Here is a 16,402-nt window from a genome sequence, read left to right as displayed (position 1 = left end):
ACGTTGGTGGAAGACTGGTGAGCTCCTAGACGCTGGTGGTGCGAGGCGGGGGCCTCTTTTGGCACCATGGAGGAGGAGGGGCACATGGTGATACGTCTCCATCGTATCTACAATTTTTGATTGTTCCATGCCAATATTATTCAACTTTCATACACTTTTGGCAACTTTTTATACTATTTTTTGGGACTAACATATTGATCCAGTGCCCAGTGCCAGTACCTGTCTGTTGCATGTTTTTTGTTTTGCAGAAACCCAATATCAAACGGAGTCCAAATGAGGTAAAAGCGGACGGAGATTTTTTTTGGAATATTTATGATTTTTGGGAAGTAAAATCAACGCGAAGCAGTGTCCGGGGTGGCCATGAGATAGGGGGCCACGCCCCGGGGGGGCCTGGTCTCTCATGGGCCACCCGTAAGGCGGTTGATGCTCTTCTTTTGGCGCAAGAAAGCTAATTTTATGAGAAAGATCTGGGCGAAAGATTCACCCCAATCGGAGTTACGGATCTCCAGATATAAAGGAAACGGTGAAGGGGTAGAATCAGGGAACGCAGAAACAGAGAGATAGATCCAATCTCGGAGGGGCTCTCGCCCCTCCCAAGCCATGGGAGCCAAGGACCAGAGGGGAAACCCTTCTCCCATCTAGGGAGGAGGTCAAGGAACAAGAAGAAGAAGGAGGCCTCTCTCCCCCTTGCTTCCGGTGGCGCCGGAGCGCTGCCGGGGGCCATCATCATCACCGCGATCTTCACCAACACCTCCATCATTTTCATCAACATCTCCATCACCTTCCCCCATCTATATCTAGTGGTCCACTCTCCCGCAACCCGCTGTACCCTCTACTTGAACATGGTGCTTTATGCTTCATATTATTATCCAATGATGTGTTGCCATCCTATGATGTCTGAGTAGATTTTTGTTGTCCTATCGGTGATTGATGAATTGCTATGATTGGTTTGGGTTGCATGTTTTATTATTGGTGCTGTCCTATTGTGCCCTCCGTGTCGCGCAAGCGTGAGGGATTCCCGCTGTAGGGTGTTGCAATACGTTCATGATTCGCTTATAGTGGGTTGCGTGAGTGACTGAAACACAAACCCGAGTAAGTAGGTTGTTGCATATGGGATAAAGAGGACTTGATGCCTTAATGCTATGGTTGGGTTTTACCTTAATGAATCTTTAGTAGTTGCGGATGCTTGCTAGAGTTCCAATCATAAGTGCATATGATCCAAGAAGAGAAAGTATGTTAGCTTATGCCTCTCCCTCAAATAGAATTGCAATAGTGATTACCGGTCTAGTAACATAGTCAATTGCTTAGGGACAATTCCACAACTCCTACCACCACTTTTCCACACTCGCTTTATTTACTTTTTTGCATCTTTATTTAAACAGCCCCTAGCTTTTATTTACGTGCTCTTTATTATCTTGCAAACCTATCCTATCACACCTACAAAGTACTTCTAGTTTCATACTTGTTCTAGGTAAAGCGAATGTCAAGCGTGCATAGAGTCGTATTAGTGGCCGATAGGACTTGAGAGAGTATTTGTTCTACCTTTAGCTCCTCGTTGGGTTCGACACTCTTACTTATCGAAAGAGGGTACAACTATCCCGTAGACTTGCGGGTCATCAAGACCTTTTTCTGGCGCCGTTGCCGGGGAGTCATAGCGTGGGGTGAATATTCTCGTGTGTGCTTGTTTGCTTTATCACTAAGTAATTTTTATTTGCTGTTCTTAGTTGTTCTCTATCTTTTGTTATGGATATGGAACACAAAAAACCAAAAAAATTAGCTGTACTTTCTACTCATGAGGATGGGGTAACTCCTAAAACCCTCGATTCTCATTATGTTAAAGATATTAAGTACTACTTTGATAATCCTGAGAAAGCCCCATTCAACTTTATAATGGGAGACACGTTGATATGATTACTATGATGTGGAACAAATAGAAGAATTTGTTGCTAATGGTAATGATAATGAAACCTTGGCTTCTTATGCTAATGGTAGATATGATTACTATGATGTGGAACAAATAGAAGAATTTGTTGCTTTTATGGGTGCTTATGAGATTGAATCTATGTTTAAAGCGTTTGATGATTTTGATGATGCAGTTTGTAGGCCTAAAAATCTTGCTATACTTAGATATTGCTATGAAAATTATGAATACAATTACTATATTAATGCTTTTATGAAGGAAGTCTCCACTGTCCAAGAAGAGATTAATATTTTGCAGGAAGCTATGGATGACGAAATTGATGAAACTGTGAGCTCATTGGATGAAAAATATGATGAGGAGAGCGAAGAACAAAAGGAGGAAGAGAGGATTAGCTACCCGTGCCCACCTTCTAATGAGAGTAACCCTCCAACTCATACATTGTTTAATTCCCCTTCGTGCTTACCGAAGGATGATTGCTATGATGATTGCTATGATCCCTTGAATTTGTTTGAAATATCCCTTTTTGATGATGCTTGCTATGCTTGTGGCCAAGATGCCAATATGAATTATGCTTATGGAGATGAACTTGCTATAGTTCCTTATTTTAAACATGAAATTGCTGCTATTGCACCCACGCATGATAGTCCTATTATCTTTTTGAATTCTCCCGACTACACTATATCAGAGAAGTTTGTGCTTAGTAAGGATTATATTGATGGGTTGCCTTTTACCGTTGCACATGATGATTTTGATGAATGTAATATGCATGTTCTTGCTGCTCTTACTTGCAATTATTATGAGAGAGGAACTATGTCTCCACCTCTCTATGTTTCCAACACGATAGAATTGCAAGAAACGGCATATACTATGCATTGGCCTTTACTTGGTGTGCATGAATTGTTCTTTTATGACATGCCGATGCATAGGAAGAGAGTAAGACTTCGTTGTTGCGTGATATATGTTACTTTGTGCTCACTACTAAATTAAAAATCATTGTTAATTAAAATTGGCTTTGATATACCTTGGGATCCGGGTGGATTCATTAATTGAGCAGTAAATGCCTAGCTTAATGGCTTTAAAAAAAGCGCTGCCAGGGAGACAACCCGGAAGTTTTAGAGAGTCATTTATTTCTGTTTAGTGCTTTCATATAGTTTAAAACAAAAAAATAAAGAGGGGAACCTAAAAACTTTTCAAAAAGGAAAGTGAAAGTGAGAGAGACAAGCATTGTTGAAGTGGGAGCTAGCCTTGAACTTTGTTCATGCTCACGGAAACTTCGTGAATCTTAATTACAGAAACTTTTCATCAAAAATAATTATCCCCTTGTACAATTCCATTGTATTATAAAAATAATGTGCCAAGGTTTGCCTTTAGGATGCTTACAATGCTTGTTTGTTTGTACGGTGCAGGACAGAAACTTTGGCTGTAGTGTGCGATTTTACATTTTTAACTGGAACGTCAATCGGTTCTGATTCCTTTTGAACTGTCTTTCTATACAACGTTTTCATTTTTCCTAATTTTGGTAGAATTTTTGGGGTACCAGAAGTATGGTGGATGTTCAGATTGCTACAAACTGTTCTGTTTTTGACAGATTCTGTTTTTGATGCATAGTTTGCTTGTTTTGATGAATCTATCAATTTATATCAGTGGATTAAGCCATGGAAAAGCTATATTACAGTAGAAACAATGCAAAAACAAAATATGAATTGGTTTGCAATAGTACTTAGAGTGGTGATTTGCTTTATTATACTAATGGATCTTACCGAGTTTTCTGTTGAAGTTTTGTGTGGATGAAGTGTCTAATCGAGGATGTCTCGATATGAGGAAAAGGAAGAGAAGCAAGAGCTCAAGCTTGGGGATGCCCGAGGCACCCCTAGTAAATATTCAAGGAGACTCAAGCGTCTAAGCTTGGGGATGCCCCGGAAGGCATTTGATGAAGTCATGTACCTAGGGTAGGGTCGTGAACCTATCTAAGATACCCTACCCAAGGACATCCTTAGAATAAGCTACCTTCCAGTCGACCAAGAGAGACTTCACTCGACAAACTCAAGGACACTCGACGATGAAGATAGCCACTCGACCATGAAGCTAACCACTCGACGGCCATGAGACCTAAAGTCACTCAGCACGCAACGGTCTGTCATTAAGTAGCTTTAATATTCTTCATGGCAATTTATGAGGGCGTTACCAGTAACCCCCTATCTTAATGTACTTTAAACCCTGCATAACTGAGGGCCGGAGGGGTCTGGAGAACTCTATATAAACCAGTCGACCGCCTCCGGGCTCTGAGACGTAGGGCTATTACTTCCTCAGAGAAGGGCCTGAACTCGTTAAACACTCGTGTGTACAACTACTCCATAGCTAGGATCTTGCCTCTCCATACTTACCCCCCATTCTACTGTCAGACTTAGAACCACGACAGTTGGCGCCCACCATGGGGCAGGTGTCTTAGCGACTTTTTGGAGAAGTTGCAATTTGTCCGATTGCCTTCATCATCATTTCCGGCGGAGTTCTGGTCGAGGGCCGCGAGATACATCTCGGTGCGCTCGCTTTCATCGCCGACGACTCCGCTTGGCTCCAGGAGGCACCACTCGACATCGACGCGCTCCCCGTCCGCGGGGCGACGCACTTTCGGGCGTGTGTCTGCGGCGTCCTGCTGCGGCAGCCGTCGACCCCGTACCGGTCGACTCATGTGCTGTCTTCCCTCCCTGTCTCCCGCTAGCGCAAGCGCTCCGGTCAGTCGAGGCTTCAGCGATGGGTGAGACACGCAGTGGCTCGCCAATCGGCCACCACCCAAGTCGCGGCAATTGAGCCCGACGAATCTCTCTACAGCCTGTTCGATCTGTCGACTGGCTCCGTAGAGACTGCATCCGAGTGCGACAGCAGTGATCCAGCGGTGGAGGTCCTGATGGTCAACGGGCCTCGTAGCCCTCCCGGTTTCCCCCGCATCGACGGGATGGACGATGGAGGCGACCCCGCTCCGGCCCACGAAGAATATCAGCCCGAGCCGCTCACTTCTCAGCAAAGAGAAGATCTTCGCTGCCGGAACATGGATGCCCTGCATACTCCCATCGCAGGAGAAACTCCTGAGGCTCTTGCCTTGGAAGAGGCGCGTTTGGCCAACTTGGCTGAACGCACTCGACTGGAGAACCTCCAGCGAGCACTTGATGAGCATGCGCGTCAACGAGTACCCGACTCCAGTCGATGTCAGCTCTTTCCGCAACTGACTCAGGTATATCGAACCCCGATTCAGAATTTGGCAGCTGCAGCCCGTATAGCGGAGTCAATTCAGCCCTCTCAGTCGGAGGCTGGAAGAGGCTTGATGCAGATCAGAGATTTTCTCCGGGCGGCAGGAGATTAGAATTCAGTTGTGTCACAGTCGCGCAACAGGATTCACAGTCGATTCGTCGCTGCGAATACTGTTCAGTTGGCTCATAGCCCAAGGTCGGCTCTGAGGCGCGTGGGACGTGAAGGCCGGCGGGACCACTATGATGATCGATTTGATCGTGATGATAGGCGTCGAGTGCCCACTCCTCCCCCGAGAAGTGGGTCTAACGCCCATCGGCAGCAAGATGATAGGCGCCAGCTCAGTGTTGGGCGGAGAGCTCCAGTCGACCCCAGAGAGCCAGGCTTTGACGCGAGATCCATCATCGTGCAAGGTTTGGTCGACCGGAATAGAGCTCACAGAGGTGGCCATGACAGAGATGTGCCCACAAGCAGCCGAGTCCACGTTTCAGGTCCAGAATGCTTTAGCAGAGCCATCAGAGCCGCAGTGATACCCCCAACTTCAGGTTGGCGACTGGAGTAAGTAAGTTCACCGGAGAGTCCAAGCCTGAAACTTGGCTTGAAGACTACCGAGTGGCTGTACAGATTGGTGGCAGTAATGATGAGGTGGCCATGAAGCATTTGCCACTTATACTAGAGGGTTCGGCCAGGGCGTGGTTGAATCAGTTAGCTCCTAGTAGCATTTACACCTGGGAAGATCTTTCCCGAGTGTTCGTCAGGACGTTCGAGGGAACTTGCAAGCGACCGGCCGGATTGACAGAGCTGCAAGTTTGTGTACAAAAGTCGAGTGAAACACTGAGAGATTACATCCAAATATGGATCACTTTGCATCATATTGTGGAGAATGTGTCGGACCATCAAGCGGTCTGCGCCTTCAAGGATGGTGTCAAGAACAGAGAGTTGAGCCTGAAGTTTGGTCGAACTGGAGATATGACCCTGAGTCGGATGATAGAAATAGCCACCAAGTACGCCAATGGTGAAGAAGAAGACCGACTCCGGAGTGGAAAGTACAAGCCGAGTCAGTCGGAGAAAGGAAAATCCAGTCGGAAGCAGACGCGGAAGGCCGAGCCAGCTGCTCCTGGAGAGGCTCTGGCCGTGACTCAGGGCAAATTCAAAGGGAAGCCCAAAGGATCTTGGAACCCCAAGAAGATAAAGGATAAAGAAGGTAATGACGTGATGGATCTACTGTGTCATATCCACACGAAGAAAGACGAAGAGGGTAACTTCATCTACCCGAAGCATACCACTCGCCAGTGCCGGCTCTTAATCCAGCTATTTCAAGGAAAACAACCGAAGGACAAAGAGAAGGAGTCAGACAAGGCCGAGGACAAGGAGGACAGTGATGGAGGGTACCCTCATGTCAACTCCACTCTGATGATTTTTGCTGATGTAGAGAGCAAAAGTCGACTGAAAGTGATCAACCGTGAGGTCAATATGATCGTCTCGGCGACACCAAGCTATCTGAGATGGTCGCAAACTCCCATTACTTTCGACCAGTCTGATCACCCTACTCACATTGCCACCCCTGGGAGGCAAGCGCTGGTGGTCGACCCAGTCGTCGAAGGCACTTGACCGACGAAGGTATTGATGGATGGCGGCAGTGAGTTGAATATACTGTATGCAGAGACGCTCAAGGGAATGGGCATTCCGATGTCCAGGCTCAGTTCCAGCAACATGAGTTTTCACGGAGTCATTCCTGGAAAGAAAGCTGAGACACTCGGCCAAATAGCGCTGGATGTAGTGTTCGGCGACTCGAAGCATTTCCGCAAAGAGAAGCTGACATTTGAAGTCGTGGATTTCCGAAGCGCCTACCACGCTATTTTGGGAAGACCAGCCTATGCCCGCTTCATGGCTCGACCATGTTATGTGTACCTCAAATTAAAGATGCCTGGCCCCAAAGGCATGATCACTATCACTGGCAGCCAGAAGAAGGCAGAAGAGTGTTTCCAGAAAGGCTCAAAGATTACAGTGGTAGAGCTGGAAGGATACAAGAAAAATGCAGATCCGAGTGATTTGTTGCGGGCCAAGAAGCCCGCCACGGAGTCAGTGTTCCAGTCGTCTGGGGAGACGAAGCCAGTTCATATCCACCCGACTGACCCCAACGCAGCTCCGACCCATATTTCCACAACACTCGACTCTAAATAGGAAGAAGCGCTCATCCAATTCCTCCGTGAGAACTGGGACATCTTTGCATGGAAGCCAGCTGACATGCCGGGTGTTCCCAGGGGGCTGGCTGAGCATCACCTTAGAGTTAACTCAAAAGCGAAACATGTTAAAGAACATCTTCGACGGTCCGCCGTTCAGAAGAAAAAAGCCATTGGCGAGGAGGTGGCTCGACTCCTTGCAGCAGAGTTTATCCGAGAGATATACCACTCCGAGTGGCTCGCCAATGTCGTCATGGTTCCCAAGAAGGAAAACTCACTTCGCATGTGCATTGATTTCAAACATATCAATCAGGCCTGCCCAAAAGATCATTTTCCTCTCACTCGCATCGACCAAATTGTCGACTCGACTGCGGGGTGCGAGAGATTGTCTTTTTTAGACGCTTATTCCGGGTATCATCAGATCCGTCTGTATGGACCTGACGAAATCAAAACAGCTTTCATCACTCCATTCGGGTGCTTCTGCTATATCACCATGCCATTCGGCCTCAAGAATGCCGGAGCCACGTTCATGAGGATGATTCAAAAGTGTTTACTCACTCAAATCAGTCGGAATGTGGAAGCGTAGATGGATGATATCGTGGTCAAGTCACGAAAGGGTTCCGACCTATTGACTGACCTAGCTAAAACATTTGCCAATCTCAGGAGGTATGATATCAAGCTCAATCCATCAAAGTGCACATTCGGAGTACCTGGCGGAAAGTTACTCGGTTTTCTCGTTTCAGAACGAGGAATCGATGATAACCCAAAAAAAGTTGGCACCATACTCCGAATAAAACGCCCTGTGCGTGTGCATGACGTCCAGAAGCTTACTGGATGCCTGGCCGCGTTAAGTCGGTTCATCTCTCGCCTCGGTGAAAAGGCGTTGCCTCTTTACCGACTGATGAAGAAGGCAGACAAGTTCGAGTGGACTCTAGAAGCTGATGCAGTGTTTGCCGAGATAAAAGCTCTGCTCTCCACCCAGCCGGTGCTTGCTGCTCCAATCAGCAAAGAGCCTCTATTGCTTTATATTGCAGCCACAGGACAGGTCGTCAGTATAGTACTTACGGTTGAGCGGGAAGAAGAAGAGAAAGCCTTCAAAGTTCAGCGCCAAGTGTATTATCTCTCTGAAGTTTTGACCCCATCGAAGCAAAGATATCCTCATTATCAGAAGCTCGTATATGGGATCTACATGACCATGAAGAAGGTTGCTCATTATTTCTCTGATCATGACATTACAGTCGTCAGCGAGGCACCATTGTCAGAGATTCTGCACAACAGAGATGCAACTGGTCGAGTGGCTAAATGGGCGATTGAACTCCTTCCCCTTGATATCAAATTCGAGGCAAAGAAAGCCATTAAGTCCCAGGCTATAGCAGATTTCCTTGCCGAGTGGATTGAGCAACAGCAGACGACTCAAGTTCACTCGGAGCATTGGACCATGTTCTTTGATGGCTCTAAGATGTTAAATGGTTCTGGTGCTGGGGTTGTTTTGGTTTCCCCCCGAGGAGATAAACTCAGATATGTGCTCCAAATCCACTTTGATTCCTCCAACAATGAAGCAGAATATGAAGCACTCTTGTATGGGTTGCGCATGGACATTTCACTCGGCGTCCGTCGCCTTATGGTCTATGGCGACTCAGATTTGGTGGTCAATCAGGTGATGAAGGAGTGAGACGTTAGAAGCCCAGCCATTACTGGATACTGCAATGCAGTGAGGAAGCTCGAAAAGAAGTTCGAAGGGTTAGAGCTCCACCACATACCCCGACTGAAAAATCAAGCAGCTGATGATTTGGCGAAGATAGGATCCAAGAGAGAAGCCATCCCCAGTGATGTGTTCTTGGAGCATATCCATACTCCATCAGTCATAGAAGATCCTTTTACCGACGAAGCTCCGCAACGTAAGAGTGTTACGGATCCGACTGAGGTTGAAGTCCCAGCAGTGGTCGACCTGATCATGGAAGTTTTAGTGATCACTCCCGATTGGACAGTACCGTATATCGCGTATATCTTGAGGAAAGAACTCCCGGAGGATGAAGAAGAGGCTCGACAGATCGTCCGCCGATCTAAGGCCTTTACCGTGATAAGGGGACAACTGTATAGAGAAAGCGCGACTGGAGTTGGTCAGAAATGCATAACACTGGAGGAAGGTCGAATAATCCTTGATGACATCCACTCGGGAACCTGTGGCCATCATGCGTCCTCTCGGACCATCGTGGCCAAAGCATACCGAGCCGGATTTTATTGGCCAAGAGTGAATGAAATGGCAAAGGAGATAGTCGACAAGTGCGAGGGATGTCAATTTTACTCCAATATGTCACACAAGCCCGCGTCAGCTTTGAAGACTATACCACTCGTCTGGCCCTTTGCAGTATGGGGTTTGGATATGGTCGGTCCTTTGAGAACAGGCAGAAGCGGTTTCACCCATGTGCTGGTAGCAGTCGACAAGTTCACCAAGTGGATTGAGGCCAAACCCATCAAGAACCTCGATGCCGGTACTGCTGTCAGCTTCATCAGAGAATTGATATTCAGATATGGAGTCCCGCACAGGATCATCACTGACAACGGGTCAAACTTTGATTCCGAAGAATTCAGAGCTTTCTGCACGTCTCAAGGCACACGAGTCGACTATGCTTCAGTTGCCCATCCACAGTCGAATGGACAGGAAGAACGAGCCAACGGCTTGATTCTCAAAGGGTTGAAACCCCGTTTGATGCGTGATCTCAAGCATGCGGCTGGTGCATGGGTCGACGAACTTCCCTCGGTGCTTTGGGGGTTAAGGACCATGCCCAAGCGGTCGACTGGAAGAACTCCATTCTTCTTGGTCTACGGAGCTGAAGCAGTCTTGCTGAGTGATCTTCTCCACAATGCTCCCCGGGTCGAGCTCTACACCGAAGCTGAAGCAGAACAAGCGCGGCAGGATGCAGTCGACCTTAGAGGAAGAAAGGGAGATGGCTGTGATCAGATCGACCATTCATCAACAAGACTTGCGTCGCTTCCACGCCAAAAACGTGAAGAGTCGAGCCTTCCAGGAAGGAGATTTAGTTCTCCGAGTGGATCAGCAGAAACCACACAAGCTTGCTCCTTCTTGGGAAGGTCCCTTCATCGTCACCAAGGTTCTCCACAATGGAGCATACCGTCTTTACAATGTCGAGCATCAGATCAACGAGCCCCGAGCTTGGAACGTGGAGCTTCTCCGCCCCTTTTACACTTAAGTATTCACTTGATGAGTTGTAATAAAAGTACTTCTGTAGTTTATTTATCAAAGACAAGAGCTTTATAATCTTCCCAGTAATTGTTATTTTTTTTCCACATAAAACAATCCCCCAGTGGGTGGCTTGGCTGCGAATCCGATTTGCCTAAGTCTGTAAAAAAAATCCTAACTGAGTGGTGAGCCAGTCTCCCACGCGAAGGCTTAGCTGCGAAATCCGTTTCGCCTAAGATAAACAAAATCCTACCGAGTGGTAAGCCAGCCTTCCACTCAGAGGCTTAGCTGTAGTCCAAGTACTCGCCTAAGTTAAATAAAATCCTACCAAGTGGTAAGCCAGCCTTCCACTCGGAGGCTTAGCTGCAGTCCAAGTACTCGCCTAAGTTAAATAAAATCCTACCGAGTGGTAAGCCAGCCTTCCACTCGGAGGCTTAGCTGCAGTCCAAGTACTCGCCTAAGTTAAACAAAATCCTACCGAGTGGTAAGTCAGCCTTCCACTCGGAGGCTTAGCTGCTGTCCAAGCACGAAGGTGCGCGTCCCCCGCGTTAAAGGCATTCAACGCCTCGGGGGAGAAGCACGCGTCACGAAATACTGTCCGGCGGCGCCTGTGATTCAGGGCGCTCTCCACCTGAGACTTGGTGGCGGACAGTCTGTCGGCATCCTCCATCAGAGGAACGTCCGGCTCACGCCTTGCGCTCGCCTCCCCCTCCAGACCAGGTGCTGGAGCCTGGCTGGTAGAGGTTGGATTGGCAACCTCCACGCCCGCAGTCCGGCGGATGCTTTTTTCCCTACAAAAGTCATGAGCACTCAAATGCTTCCTAGGAACGTTGCTCTAAATAATGAATTGTGAGCTACACCTTTGCGGTGACGCTTCAGTCCGCGCCGCGCTCCTCTTCCGCCTACTGGTCCGGACTGGCCTTTGTTGGCCAGCCACCGCGGGCTCGGCTTCTCGCCCTAGGGGCGCCTCCTGCACAACGCCATCGTATACGGTGGTCAGAAATAAGCAAGGAAGGAATGACGGTGTCGGGACTTCGGTCGCAATCACCTGGGAAGCCGGATATAGTCCGGGATAGTCGGTCGTGATGGCGACTAAAGCATTGTCCATGCTGAGCTGGTGGAACACCCCGTCGATTAGCTCCACCATTATGTCCGGATCCTCTTCGGAGGCCGGATCCCGGGATCTCTCTGGATCCTCGGGTTGCGGAGCTGGACTTAGCATGTCCTCCACGATCCGGCGCAGCTCCTGTGTCGAAAGAAGAACACAATATAAGAAACTTAAGTTTCGAAAAGCATGGGTCGGGCACGCAGAGTGTTCACTCACCCAAGGCCGGGGATTATTCATGGAGAACCCATTTAACGGGTTCGTCCGAAGGAAATCCTCCTTCTCCCCCTTATACAGTCCGGACAGGATCGTCACCAGATCTTCGACCGAATCCGGCCCTTTGCGGCCATGACGGGTGGCATCGTCCTCCCCGTTGAAATCCCACATGGAGTGGCCCCTGTATTGTAGTGGCTGCACCCCCCGCATAATGCATGTTGCCATGACTCCAATCATGGTCAATCCAGCATGGGCGAGTAACCTTATTCGGCCCATCAAATAACGGACGCTCTTGTTTTCCTCCAGTTGGGGGCTCCGCGGACGCCAACTAAGGCGTTTCTTCAGAGGAGCATTGCTGAACCCCGGGAGGCCGATCCAAACAGGGCCCGGCAGTGGAGCGTCTTTTATATAAAACCATTCCGAAGGCCAGTCTTCGGACGCCTTCTTAGGGGTTCCGGATGGATATCCGGTCCCGGCAATGTGCCATATTTCGGCGCCGCCCACTTGATATATGGACCCCTCGTAAGAGCGGGGTACAAGGCAGAACAACCTCTTCCACAGCGCAAAATGGGGCTCGACGCCCAGGAATAGCTCGCAAAGAGCTACGTAACCCGCAATATGCAGGATTGAGGCGGGCGTGAGGTGATGAAGCTGGAGTACGTAGAACTCCAGGAGCCCGCGGAGGAATGGATGTACAGGAAATCCGAGCCCCCTTATCAGATAGGGGACGAAGCATACCCGCTCCCCTTTGTTGGGACTTGGGGTAACCTCCGCCTGCTTCCCACCTTTGTAGGTGGCCAGCCCAGCTCGAACCGGAACCATGAAGGCCGGAGGGAGATATCCCCCCGCTTGGAGCTTCACCAGCTCGTTGTGCGGAACAGAGCATCTCCTCCAATCTCCTGGCAAAGGGCTGGGAGCGCGAGAAGAGGAGCCGTGTTGACGGTCCATGATGGAATGGATTCTTGGTCGAAAGCGCTCCGATGAGTATTTGCGGGAGGAAGATGGTGATTTGGATCTGGATTCTTGCCTCCCTTATAGGCAGATTATTCGCACAACTAGGGGGTAAAACATAAAAGACACCATGGCTTTTCACATTCGCACGACGCGTGGAAGAAGGCCATTATTGGGCGTGGAAGCCAAGACGCGCAACATTGATGAGGAAGCCGGACATTGTTCGGCAGGTATGTAGAACTTGAAGGAGAACCCGCCTTGCAACGCCGAAGACTACACACATGCTGGACTTATCGTCATTGAAGCCTGGTTCGGAGGCTACTGAGGGACTCCCGGATTAGGGGGTGTCCGGATAGCCGGACCACCATCATCGGCCGAACTATCATCGGCCGGACTATCATCATCGACCGGACTCCAAGACTATGAAGATACAAGATTGAAGACTTCGTCCCGTGTCCGGATGGGACTTTCCTTAGCGTGGAAGGCAAGCTTGGCGATACGGATATGTAGATCTCCTACCATTGTAACCGACTCTATGTAACCCTAGCCCTCTCCGGTGTCTATATAAACCGGATGGCTCTAGTCCGTAGGACAAAACAACAACCATTACAATCATACCATAGGCTAGCTTCTAGGGTTTAGCCTCCTTGATCTCGTGGTAGATCCACTCTTGTAAACATCCACAATATCAATATCAATCAAGAAGGACGTAGGGTTTTACCTCCATCAAGAGGGCCCGAACCTGGGTAAAACATCGTGTCCCTTGTCTCCTATTACCATTCGCCTAGACGCACAGTTCGGGACCCCCTACCCGAGATCCGCCGGTTTTGACACCGACACCAGCCTTCCACTCGGAGGCTTAGCTGCAGTCCAAGTACTCGCCTAAGTTAAACAAAATCCTACCGAGTGGTAAGCCAGCTTTCCACTCGGAGGCTTAGCTGCAGCATTGCGCTCGCCTAAGTACAAATACTACATGCGCTCTGCAAGGAGGACGAGGTGTAGGTCGACTGCTACCCTCTCCTTCCGAGCTACGCCACAAATACAACGTGCGCTCTGCAAGGAGGACGAGGTGCAGGTCGACTTCTACCCTCTCCTTCCGAGCTACGCCACCAATACAAAATCCTACCGAGTGGAGAGTAGACCTCCCACTTGGGGGCTTAGCTGCAGCCCAGTGCTCGCCTAAGTTTTTGAAAATCCTACCGAGTGGAGAGCAAACCTCCCACTCGGGGGCTTAGCTGTAGCCCAATGCTCACCTAAGTATCTGAAATCCTACCGAGTGGAGAGCAGACCTCCCACTCGGGGGCTTAGCTACAGCACAGTGCTCGCCTAAGTTTTTGAAAATCCTACCGAGTGGAGAGCAAACCTCCCACTCGGAGGCTTAGCTGCAGCCCAGTGCTCGCCTAAGTATCTGAAATCCTACCGAGTGGAGAGCAGACCTCCCACTCGGGGGCTTAGCTGCAACCCAGTGCTCGCCTAAGTATCTTAAATCCTACCGAGTGGAGAGCAGACCTTCCACTCGGGGGCTTAGCTGCAGCCCAGTGCTCGCCTAAGTTTTTGAAAATCTTACCGAGTGGAGAGCAAACCTCCCACTCGGAGGCTTAGCTGCAGCCCAGTGCTTGCCTAAGTATCTGAAATCCTACCGAGTGGAGAGCAGACCTCCCACTCGGGGGCTTAGCTGCAGCCCAGTGCTTGCCTAAGTGTATTGGGCAACAAGTCGATTGCAATGAGCGGTTCTCTTTAACCTGCAAAAGACACCTTAAACCAAATGCAAACATATTCAACATTGAATCCGAGTTCGGAAAACACCTAACGGAACCGAAAGTGCTCAGGCGCTAGGCCTGTTAAGGTTTGTCGGTTACAAAACTCACTCGGCATACCGAGGCAAATTTAAAGTATCAAGCTCAGAAGTTTTTTACCCCTCCTGTGGAGGGCTGGAAGGTGCAACAAACTCGTCCAGGTCAATTCCATCTGCAATCCGAGTGGCAACAGCAATGAAGGTCTCCATGAAAGATCAGAAATCGTGCTTCTTGGTATTAGCCACCCTAAGAGCCACCAGCTTGTCCTCTCGTGCATCCTTGCAGTGAACGCGGACCAGAGACAGAGCAACATCCGCACCGCACCTGGCCGAAGACTTCTTCCACTCCTGCACTCGACTTGGGACCTCGTTCAATCGAGTCATCAGAGACTCGAGGTCGTTCTGGAGCGTCTCTCTTGGCCAGAGTGTTGTGTCGATGCAAGAAGTTGCGACCTTCAGCCTTGCGAGATAGTCGATGACAGCAGCAACACGAGATTCAAGCCGGAGCACATTCATGGCGACTTCATCTTTCACAGGAGAGTTGATGGGGTCCAGGTTTACTTCCAGTCGACCAGTCTCCTCTTCAAAGTTCTGGCAAAATTCTGCAAGCACAACCACCGAGTCAAGACAACAGTCGGAGATCATAGTTAAAATATTTGTTTGATACAAAAGATTACCTTCAAGCATGAGGAATAGCTTCTTAGCGAGTCCACCCAGATAAGCCTCCAGATCGTTCTTCTTTCTCACCAACTCACTGGCCTTGTAATTCAGGGTGGTCTTGTCACTTTTCAGTCGACTGACCTCCTGGTTGGCAGCATCAAGAGCAGCTTTCAGATTGGTGTTTTCTTCTTCAAGCTTGGTGACTGAAGCCAGCTTCTCATCTGCAAGCTTAGTCTTCTCTAAAGCAGCTTTCTGCATCTCAGCCAAGTCAAGGTCTTGCTTCTTCAGGGCAGCCCTCACTTTGTCTGCAAAGTTACAGTGAGATCAGACTCTGAAACAAACAAGAGGCAAAGGCAGTCGTTGAGGGCCTCACCAAACATACCTTTAGCTTCCTCCTTCGCCTTCGTTAAGTTCTCTTGGGCCAATTTCAGATCAAGCTCGAGCTGGATGTGTTTGTTCTCCAACTCAGTATAACGAGCCGCAAGGTCACAGGATTTCTACGAAGAACCAATCGACAGATGTCAAAGACAATTCACTTCCGAGTGACTAAGGAAAAATCATAGCGTTTCTAAGACTACGGCTGAATACAAACATTCGACCATAGTCTCGGGGACTACACCTAGTCGGTGCACTCAGCGTGCCCCCACTAGTTTTATCAGTTAGAGTCGACCAGTCGCCCAAAAAAATGGGAGGTGTTCTTCAGACTATAGTCGACTGCCAGCAGTCGACCACAGTCTCGGAGATTACACCCAGTGGGTGCACTCAGCATGCCCCCACCGGTCTATGAATCCATTCGACTTAGTCGAGTGAAGAAAAAACTTAAGACATAAAGACTATGGTCGACTGCTAGCAGTCCACCATAGCCAATGGGTGCACTCAGCGTGCCCCCACTAACCCAGAACTTTAATCGACACACCCAGTCGGTGTAGGACAAACTCTAAGAATTTGAGAAAGAAGGGTTTTCAGATATCATATCCTAACAAAACAGGCAGTGACCGACTGACCTGAACATTACTCTGAAGAGCTGAACTGGCGTCGTAGGCTGCCTGGCTGGCTTCTCGGATTGCCTTCACTTGCTCCATCATGACCCCCGCTTGGCGTATTGCTTCTTTAGCAACACTAACTT

The sequence above is a fragment of the Triticum dicoccoides genome, chromosome 3B (genome assembly GCF_002162155.2).
Source record: "Triticum dicoccoides isolate Atlit2015 ecotype Zavitan chromosome 3B, WEW_v2.0, whole genome shotgun sequence".
NCBI classification, from domain to species: domain Eukaryota; kingdom Viridiplantae; phylum Streptophyta; class Magnoliopsida; order Poales; family Poaceae; genus Triticum; species Triticum dicoccoides.
Note: the sequence above shows the minus strand (reverse complement) of the source record.